At 36.2% G+C, this 10040-nt stretch overlaps 1 long non-coding RNA gene across 1 annotated transcript; it reads right to left on the bottom strand.

The window, feature by feature from the left end:
- Positions 1 to 745: 745 nt before the first annotated feature.
- On the bottom strand, positions 746 to 4485 carry LOC104866780. The gene is made up of 3 exons (XR_781553.1): positions 4412 to 4485; positions 3137 to 3258; positions 746 to 1050 (listed from the first exon to the last, which is right to left on the bottom strand). It is a non-coding gene; the product is annotated as an uncharacterized LOC104866780 (long non-coding RNA).
- Positions 4486 to 10040: the final 5555 nt, after the last annotated feature.

Genomic DNA, 10040 nt, shown 5'->3' with positions numbered 1-10040 from the left:
GACTCTTTAGGATTTAACTTCTCTTTTGACCACTGTCCTCATTCATGTTAGGCTGGTTGGTTGGTGCCTGTATTCCAAGGTGCAGAAGGGAACAAAACACAGAGAAGGCTCTGAGTTGGTGGGTGGATGCCACCAGTGCATGGAATCCTGGAAACAGAATCAGCCAGAAGTGAACACTGAACAGGGGTGAGTTCCTGTGGCTGTTCATGTTGTATTTTTAATGGGGGTAAAAAGTGGTTCAGATTCATTCCTGCAGGTATAAATCCGCTGAGGAACAGAATGACTAAATAACTCTATCAAATCAAAGTTTGGTTCAATAGGGTTGTATATCCCAAAAATGCATTCCCTGGAACTTTAGTTTCTTCAAATATTTTTCTTCAAACAGGTTTGGAAAATGGTATTCTCTCATTGAAGATTTAAGATTTATAATATATTGCTATCTTTGACTTTTCATAAATCTGTCAAAATAAATCTTTTTAACTATGTTTAACCAATCTTCCAATATTTTATCTCATCAGGGAAGATTTATTTTTAGTAAGTACCCAAGTATATGTAACATCTAAAAAATGCTATGCCAGAGAAAAATTTTTTAAAAAAATCTCTGAGTAATGCTAACTACTATGTTCTGAGTATTCATTATATTGTAGGCACTTTCCATGAGAGCACTTAAACACATATTAATTAGCAAATTATGTGAATAAAGATTAGGGGAACGCCTTAACAGATAACTGAACCAAGGGCATGTTGAGGAAAAGATCATGTCAGAAAAAAGTAAATTTAAAAACATGGGGATCAGTATATGCAATAATGTTTGGAAAATAATAAAAAGAGGGGAAAGGATACAGTCTCTTTGGGACAAAATGTGAGGAGATAGCGTGAAAAATTTCAAGCCAAATCTACACTGGAGAAATATTCCTGAGATAGGCCAATTTAATAATTTAATCCAGAAAACTGATATCATCTGGAATGTCCGTACTTTGGCTTGACTTCACTTCTGCATCTTATGCCATCTGTCCTGATGTTTCCCAGGGGCTCCAGATGGTTCATACACTAAAGGACAAAGAAACACTAATTTCCTCACATGGAACTAAATGGTACCATTGGATTAGATAATCCTTCTTACCCAATGTAAAAGTAAAGGTGACAAAGAATGCCTAAAAGTTAATTTCTATGATGATTTTGTCTGTCCAGTAAATACTACACCCAATTTGTAAAGTGGGTTGGTAATATGTATATTTCACCAGAAGCAGTTCTAATGGATTTATGAATTCCCATTCCAGAAAGGCTGAAATCACACTGCCAGCATCTATTTAGCTGCCATGCATTCATGTGAAAGCCATTCATTGGACCTGGTTCTGGCAATGTTTGCAAGAACAAGCAGCGATTGCTTTCTGACCTCCCCACAACTTATTCAATATATTTTTGCTGATTCAGTGTGAAAAATACCCAAAACTTACCATTCTCTGAGTCCCCGTTTTCACAAACTCAAAAGTTAAAAAAAGTTTGGAGAGAAGTACAAGAGGCAAGTGAAATAACGTTGGTTCACATTTGCATTATCATTGGTTGCTTCTCCCTTTTATGTCTAAGTCTGTCCCAAAATGATTCTATCATTTATTTATAATCTTTAATTCACATTCATGGTTTAGCAAACATTTATTAAGCGATTAGTAATTTATACAAAATTTTATAAATTCTGCCTTTCACCTAAAATTAGAATTAACCCTGTCCACTGACTGAGGAAGTCCATGTTTCACTTTCACATAGTGCTGAAATCTTATTAGATTGGAAGCTAATTATCTCCCCCTTACTCTAAACCAACTTTTCCTTCTTTCCTTCCCTCCATGGCCAACCCACTCAATTTCTGAGCAATTGCTGCTGTATATTCACAGAGCCCACTGGCAACATAATGCAAACATATTGTGGAATGGTGTATCTAAGATACAATGATGATAAAAATGATGGAAAAGTTATGACGTGTGGGTGAAGGCTTTTTCTTTAACCAGTTATAATTTTAAAAATGGAATATAATTGCGATAAAAGAAAAATTCTGAGATGTCCTAAATTTAATTACAAAGACCAAAGGACAGAAAAGAGGACTAGTAGGAGGGGGTGAAGGGAGGGCAGGGACAAGGGGAAAAAATGAGAACGAAGACCACCTGTCATGTAAAGGTTCAAGATCACAATAATGAATGTAACTGTACTGTATACCTAAGATGTACCAATAAACTCAATAAAAGAAAAAAAAAAAGAGGACTAGTAAGGGCACACTGTATCTTCTGGAACCAGTGAGACTCTCCCCCACTCCTGAATGCATGCTGAAATCGTGGCTCAGAATACAGACAGCTGACCACAGATGCCAGTTCAACAAGCTTACAAATTAGCTCCCTGGACCAGTAACCTCAATCAAACCAGAAGCAGTAAGTACTTCTCCTTAAGGACTTTTTTTCTGTTCTGGCCCTCTTATCAACAGTCAATTGTGTTAGCCAATTTTTTTCTCATTGTGTTCAAGAACTTAACTTGTTCCATGATCTTGGAAAAGATGGCCATGTTTGTGTTTGTGTGGGAAAGATGGCCAGTTTTGTTTGCCACCCAATGCAGAGTTTGTAAACAAAAACAGAATTCACCAAATGCTTCTGTTTACAAACCAAACTGATCACAAACAAAAGCATTCATGAACTGAGTTACCACTGTATCTGAGAAAACAGGAGCAAAGATTTATTTGGCTCATGGCTTCAGAAGTTAGAGTCCAGGGTTAGCTGGCTCCATTGCTCTTAGGCTTGTGGCAAAATAGAAACATCATGGCAGAAGGACCTGTGGCAGTGAGGAAGCAGAGAGGAAAGGGCCAAGGACCAGAGGCCAGACCCAAGGTCTTGCTCCCATGATCTGTTCTCTTCAACTAGGACTCTCCTCCCGTTTCCATCCCACTGTTGTCAGTTATGTCATGAAATTATTATCTCATCAGTGGGTTAAGTGACTTGATGATGAACTGACCTCTTAGGCCATCTCTGAACATTATTACATTAGTGATCAGGCTCTGAACACCTGAATCTTTGGGGGGATACTTAATATTTCAACTTTTACATTAATGTAAGTTCAATTTATGCTTTTACCCCTAAATTATTGTTATAAAAATTACCTTGGTTCTTAGGTCCAGCAGACAGATTTCAAACTGCTACCTACCATACTGCTGGCAGTTACAGAACTTGTCCAAGGACTTATTTTACAGGACCACCTGTCTTACAAGTTTTGGTTTTACTTCTGTGAAATAAAAAAAAAAGTATGTATCATCTCCAATTTTTAGTAAATTGAAATATAAAAGTATTATATCATTAGAAGGTTTCATTGTTAAAGTTGCATAACAGAAAAGTATCAGAATATACAGGGTCCCAATTTGTTAATTTTTAACCAAATAGCCATACATGTAGTTGACCTTACCCATAATAACAATGATCAATACTTACATAACGTTAAACATACATAAAATATTTTGACTTTTAAAATTCTTATGGGAAGATGAAATATTTGACTCCTATTCCATTTTTCCCTTTCAAATTTGGAACATTTTTCACAGCGTCATTACAAATTTTTTCATTCAACTTCTTCACCAATTAAAATTTCTATCCTCTCTAGAACTCAGAAATCGTATTATTCAAACCTAAGGTACTTTTAGTAATTTTTTTTCCACCTGAAAGTTGAAAACAAATAAGGCCCCTAAATAACAAAATCAAGGGAAGTTTATCACACAAACCAAATTTGGTCTATGTATCAAAGGAAAAAATGAATTTCACATTTTAGAACTTTCCAATGCAGCTTCCCATGAACACACCTATAAATGATTCTCCTACATAGAAAGGTACACACATACGTTCCTGGAGACCTCAATTCTAGGTTTAAAAGTGATTCTTGGCCCTTCACTGTTGTCTGATATTGGAAATGTATGATTTACAAATATGTATTAAGTCATTTTACCAGAGAGTGAAGACTGTGACAAGTCGATGTGCGAACCCAGAAATTAGACTTAACATCTATTGTGCGCCGATTTTCCAGTTCAGAGGGGCACCACCCTCATATCCAAAGAAATGTGTGCTGCAGTATCCCAAATAGAGGCTTTTGTTCTCCCAACCCTAATTTAACTCCTATGCAGCATGAACTGGTAAACTTTTAGAGTCAAATGTGATCACTGCTTGGCAGAAATCTCCTTTAGAAGCAAAGTTCCTGTTCTTGACTCAAAGTAAGATTTAAAAACTTAATCACTAGAAATACATATAGTTTGTAATATTTGTCCAGCTCATTTACCATCAACCACAAGCACCAAAATCTACAAAAACAAAGATAAAAATGAAAAAAGAGAACAAAGCCACGTGAAAATCTATCTAATAAGAAGAGCATTTTGCAGAAAGTCTGATCTCACCAACTCCCTTCTAGAAGACTGTATCATCTATCAAGCAGATTTCATCTATTTCTCTCCTTTATAATAGATTGTACCTAGAAAAGGGATGAAAATAAAACATACTTAATTAATTGAACACAGATTAGGAAGGATATGAATGTTGAATATGGGAAATTTCCCACTTGCTTTAAAACCAAATATTCAGTTCATTAGACAAGGACTGGGCTTCAATTAGTAAAACATCTTACTAGGTTTAAGTAACTCTCATCTAGAATTATTTAAAATATTAAAGAGTGGTACATTGATTTCATCAAAGGGACTCTGCAGCTCTTAATTCTGAAACTGTTTTTGTTTTAGCTTCCCTTTGTAGTATAAATTATGAAAAGTCTATAGAGTAAGAGTATGGGGACACTTTGAAGTTTATCTTTATAAATTAATAGCAATGGTAAGTCTATTTCAGATGACTTCCATAATTCCACTATCTGTATTGCAGCCTTTAATTTACATTGACTCTTGTATTAGTAACAATACTTCTTTTATCAGTGTTTATCATGTACAAACTTGGTCTCATCTAATATGAACAGCAATGTAAGGAAGATATTATTGTTCCTACTCTACAGATAAAGGAGGCAGAGACTCAAAAAAACTCAGCTATATTCGGTTAGGAGCCAAACCAGGGTATGAACCAAGGCCTTGGGGTCCAGAAGCCTGTGCTCTTCACACATTTGAGAGAAAACTAGTTTCTCTAGTATTAGATACCTATCAGGTAAGATTTACATTATATATAAACACAAGAAAGGCAAACTAGGAAATGAGATATTCATAACTGCATTAAATGAATAACTGTAAAGCAAAAAAAGAAAAATCTTTACAAAAACCTACCGAAGACAAGTAATTCCATACCTACAAATGTGAATGAGTGGGGTGTTACCCAAATATTAACAGCTATCATGTTATGTACAATTTACTTAACTCTAAGATTAAGCAAAGTTGAAGAAGTTACATCCTTTTAAACTATGAAACACTTGTTCTTAAAAGGAAGCAACATCTTTTTAATATATCTGACAGCATATCTATTTTGACAGAAACTATATCTGAAAAGGAATCATAGTCCACTTGTTTTAGTCAGCATTCCATCAATGTGAGATACTGGAGATAATCAGCTTATGAAAATAAACGATTTACTGCAGCTCAAGGTTTCAGAGGTTACAGTTCTGTGGCTCACTCATTCGTGTTGCTTTTGGGCCTGAGTTGAGGGAGTGACATCACAGTGGAACTATGTAGCAGAGGAAACTGCTCACCATAAAGGGAAACACAGAAACCAGGGCAATATCCCCTTCCAAGTCATGCCCCCGGTGACCCAACTCTCACCCATTACACCCCACCTTCTCAAAGTTCTACCCTCTCTCAATAGCACTCCTGAGGGTAGCTACCAAGCCTCTAAACCATGACCTCTGCGGGATATCTAAGACCCCAAGCAAAAACTTTTTCCTTTAAAAATGTACATAACCAATATGTAGCTCATTAAGAATTATATACAACAGATATTATTAAAAAGGACTTAATCACAAGAAGTGGTTGGATGTGCATTTAATTGCACAGATAATCAACTCAGTCCTTTTAAAAAGCCCAGTCTCTTTACTGAATATTTTGTAGAAAAACATACTTTTACACACTTAATTAGGGCAATATATCTTCTAGAAAAGTTGTTTCTTAAAGAATTAGGTTTATATATATACTTGAACAATAATGTACCAATTCACTTTATACTTAGTGAATCAAATTAACTTCCTTTGGGCTCTCCTAGTAAATCATTTTTTAAAAGATATGTAATGGGTAAAGATAAAAATTTAAACATTTCCTTAAATCTTTAAGGATAATCTTGAGACTGACAGGCATATAGTAGTCACAGGAGCAAAGGGTATGTTTGTAAAATGATTTATTTTAAAAATCCAGATATTTAACTTGTAGGTTTATGTTTTTTTCCTTTAAAATAGAATGTAAGGCTTTGTTTTGTGTGTGTGTGTGTGTGTGTGTGTGTGTGTGTGTGTGTGTGTACTGAGTTGCCTTGCTCAAACTTTTCTGGAGCCAATGAACAAACGTATTTCATACTCAGTTGAGAGATTTTATCAGTACATTTAAGGGCAGCAGGGGGCATAATTAGGTATGCCCGCCATCTGTACAGCCCTCCAGGTGCAAGAGGCATTAGCTTTATTTAATATTACCACAACATTCATTTACTCCATTAATTTATGTCATTTGTCCTTTATTTCAAATTGCCAAAACACTGGACAGGGCAATGCTATTCTGACATTAGTAAAATCCTTGTATTATGAACAAATTCTTAAACAATTTGTTGCTAAATATACATTTAAGAACAATAATGAACTGAAAATTTGTTGTATTTTAAGAAAAGGAGTTTTGCAAACCCAATTCTGCTCATGTTGGTATAACGACTTTTCCAGAGAGGGAGCGCATCACATGATTATCACGTCTGTTGGCCCTGGCAAGGCCAAGGCATCAGCAGATACTGGATCGCAGAGGAGAAAATAAATACCTTCTGTTCTTCTCAGCTCAGGAAAGCTCCATCAAGTTGCTGACACCACGATAACATGTGCAATTATTCCCTTCAACCAGAGACCAGGCCTTAAATTATGATTGTTGATAACACTGTCTTAGTAGAGTTTTTGAGCTGCTGCATTTGCCTGTGGTTATTTTGTATTCATTGCAAATAATACTGGTTTTCCACACAAGGTAGTGAGATACAATTTAAGGTCGTTTGTGTTAAAAGTATCTGAAGAAAAATATTTAGTAATATATAGTACAGTTACAAGAACATGGGAAACATCATGAAGGTTGTAACCAAAAGGTAGAAATTCTGGAAAGTTTAGCACAAGTTAATTTGCACCCAACTTTAGAGGAGAAAGACACAACTACACAAAAATACAAATTGACTATTTACAGAAAATATTAAATTTATATTACTCTATGTCTTCTAGAATAATACAAATATGATCACAACTATTTCTTGGTATCTTATTTTGTACATGGTGTTAATAGTTTACATACAGCTATTTACCAGTCAAAGTAAATTTGCAAGTTTCATGGAATGCAGCAAAGTGTTTTAGGTTAAATTTAGAGGAATGAAACTTCAAATGCTCAGTATTTCAAGGTAGACTCAGATTAAAAAAAAAATTTTAGTAAATGAGAAGAAAACAATGTTTACTGAGGATAAACCTTGTTTCTGAACAGACGCACATCAGGAGGAGGAGGGTAGAGGAAGCAAAAAGGCGATGATGCGTTTACAAAAGGTAATTTTCTCACAAAACGATCAATGCCAAGAGAACAAGGTGAAGCTTGTGATGAAGCCAAACTCTGGATGGTGTCATACTTTCAAAACCTTCAAAAAAGATCTTCAGTGGGACCATTTTGAGATTGTTACCACAGGCTTATTTTCTTCTTCACACAATTGTTCTTAGGTTCTACAGTACTTTCAACACTTAACAACTGCCTAGACAAATCGAGTATTTTTTCTTGTGGCTTACACTTGCACGGACAATACAGAATACTTGTATTTGAAAAGAAACGAAGCTGCAAAAATAATATAAAAACATACAAAAATCACTTTAAGAATATCTTTGCCCCTAGTTTTCGTACTGTATTATTCAGAAATACTCTTGGCGCCAACAGGTAATGCATGACAATCCTGCTTTACCAGCAGCTCCCTTTCGAAGGGGACAAAACTAAACGTTCATTCCTAGTAGACAAAGTTGAGGAACACCTCTGCACAAATCACACGTATTCCAGAATGTCTGGCATGGACATGAACACCACACCAGGGCTTACACTTACTGCTGAAAGCAGGTGGTATTTTTGACATCCCTACTCCTTAAAAAAGTATATTTACTCTCGTCTCCCTGCAGGCACCCTTTCAGCTTCTCTGCTCACTCTGAGATAGAAGGGATGGGTGCCCCATCCTAAGGAGACTCAGCACCCTGTGCCTCAGAGCAGGAAAGAACCCCTCTGCTTCCTCATATCCAGCAAGAGCTGCTTTGTCAAGATTTTTAAAATGAAAGCAACCTCCCCCCCGTCTTCACCTTCACGACTCAAACTTTTTCTGTGAACGTCATCACTGTACTCATATGTACATTCTGCTCACTCTTTACGCCTCCTTTCTACCTTTGTTGCTATGAAGCACGCTGAAAAGAAACACTTATTATTGCTATTATCTTTCTGGAGTGTTGAGGAACAACACCAGAAATCTGTGCTACTGTCCGGTTTAATAAAAAAAACAAAACAAAACAAAAAAAAAAAACAGCTCTATTAATCCATTTGGGTTGTATATGTCCTTAACACCAGTCAGTGTTAAAGTTTCTTTAAACTCTGCTCAAGCACCTTTTCCTTCATACTGAAACTCTTACATTTCCAGAAAATAACACAGGAGGCACAAGCCATGCTTCTCCCCATTCCTGATGAATCTACAGCTTTTTCCTTTCAAAGTCTCTCTTACTCCTTCTTTCCTTTCCTTGTCTCTGCTATGTGCTTTGATTTTGTAAATTAATAGCAATTCTCTCTTTTAGCCAGGACAAGGACAGTAACTTACGACACTGTATCAGCTTCCCAGCATTCTGTAACAAAGCCACACAAACTGGTGGCATGAAACAATAGAAATACATCCTCTCCTCGTCCTGGAGGCCAGGAGTTGGAAATGTCAGCATCAAGGCCAAGCTCCCCGCAAAGAAAATTCCTTGCCTCCACAGTTTCCAGCAGCCTGAAGTGCTCAGCATGTTTTTTTTTTTCTTCCCTTGTCACATGGCCTTCACTTAGTCTCCAGGTCTGCACACAGCCTTCTTAAAAGGAAACTCCTAAGCTAGCACAACTTTGACTGTGAAGTCACATTCTGGGACAGGTGGACCTCAGGGATTGAGGCACTATTTAAGCGAGGACAGACACCCATGAAACTGTTTTCTTAGGGGGGTACTCCCATATATTTACTCAAACTTCAATGTGGTCAGTTGACTTTCTCCCATCCAATACTGATACACAGTATTCTCTACCAGTATAAAAACCTTTGACTGTTCAAACTTGCAAATGTGGTTGGTTCAGTTTCCAGGAGCTTACTGTGAAATCATTCCAGCATAAGAGGACTAGGAGGTGAGAGCTTAGAACCTGATGTCTCTGGGACAGTCAAGTGAATTTTGTTACATGAAGCACCTCAATTTACACATTGCCTTAAATACCTCCTAAATTATTGCAATACACATTTTTTCATTCATTCTAACCTACAGTCACAGAATTCTTGTATTCACTATCTTATATTTTAGAATTAAATAGAAGCTTACTGATCAAATAACCTATTATTTGACACCTAAGATGAGTCACAGGGAATGTGTGTTCTCCTTGGTTAATTTGGGACAGAACTAGTAGGACAAATGTTCCCAAATTCTTGGCTCAGTGATCAAATTTGACTTTTTATGTTTTGCCTGTCTTCTCATAATGTCATCTTCCTGTACGAGTCCATGAAGAAGTTAGAAAGTTGTGAAGAAGTCAGAAAATATTGTCAAGGTAAAAAAATGTGAGCTTTTCATGATGCCCAATTGTTTTCTAATTGCATGAATGGATTATATATACATATATATATATATATATA

This window comes from Fukomys damarensis, unplaced genomic scaffold (genome assembly GCF_012274545.1).
Source record: "Fukomys damarensis isolate Sample0158 unplaced genomic scaffold, DMR_v1.0_HiC HiC_scaffold_31, whole genome shotgun sequence".
Taxonomy (NCBI): Eukaryota; Metazoa; Chordata; class Mammalia; order Rodentia; family Bathyergidae; genus Fukomys; species Fukomys damarensis.
The sequence above is the reverse complement of the archived record's forward strand: the minus strand, read 5'-3'. Positions and strand labels throughout refer to the sequence as shown.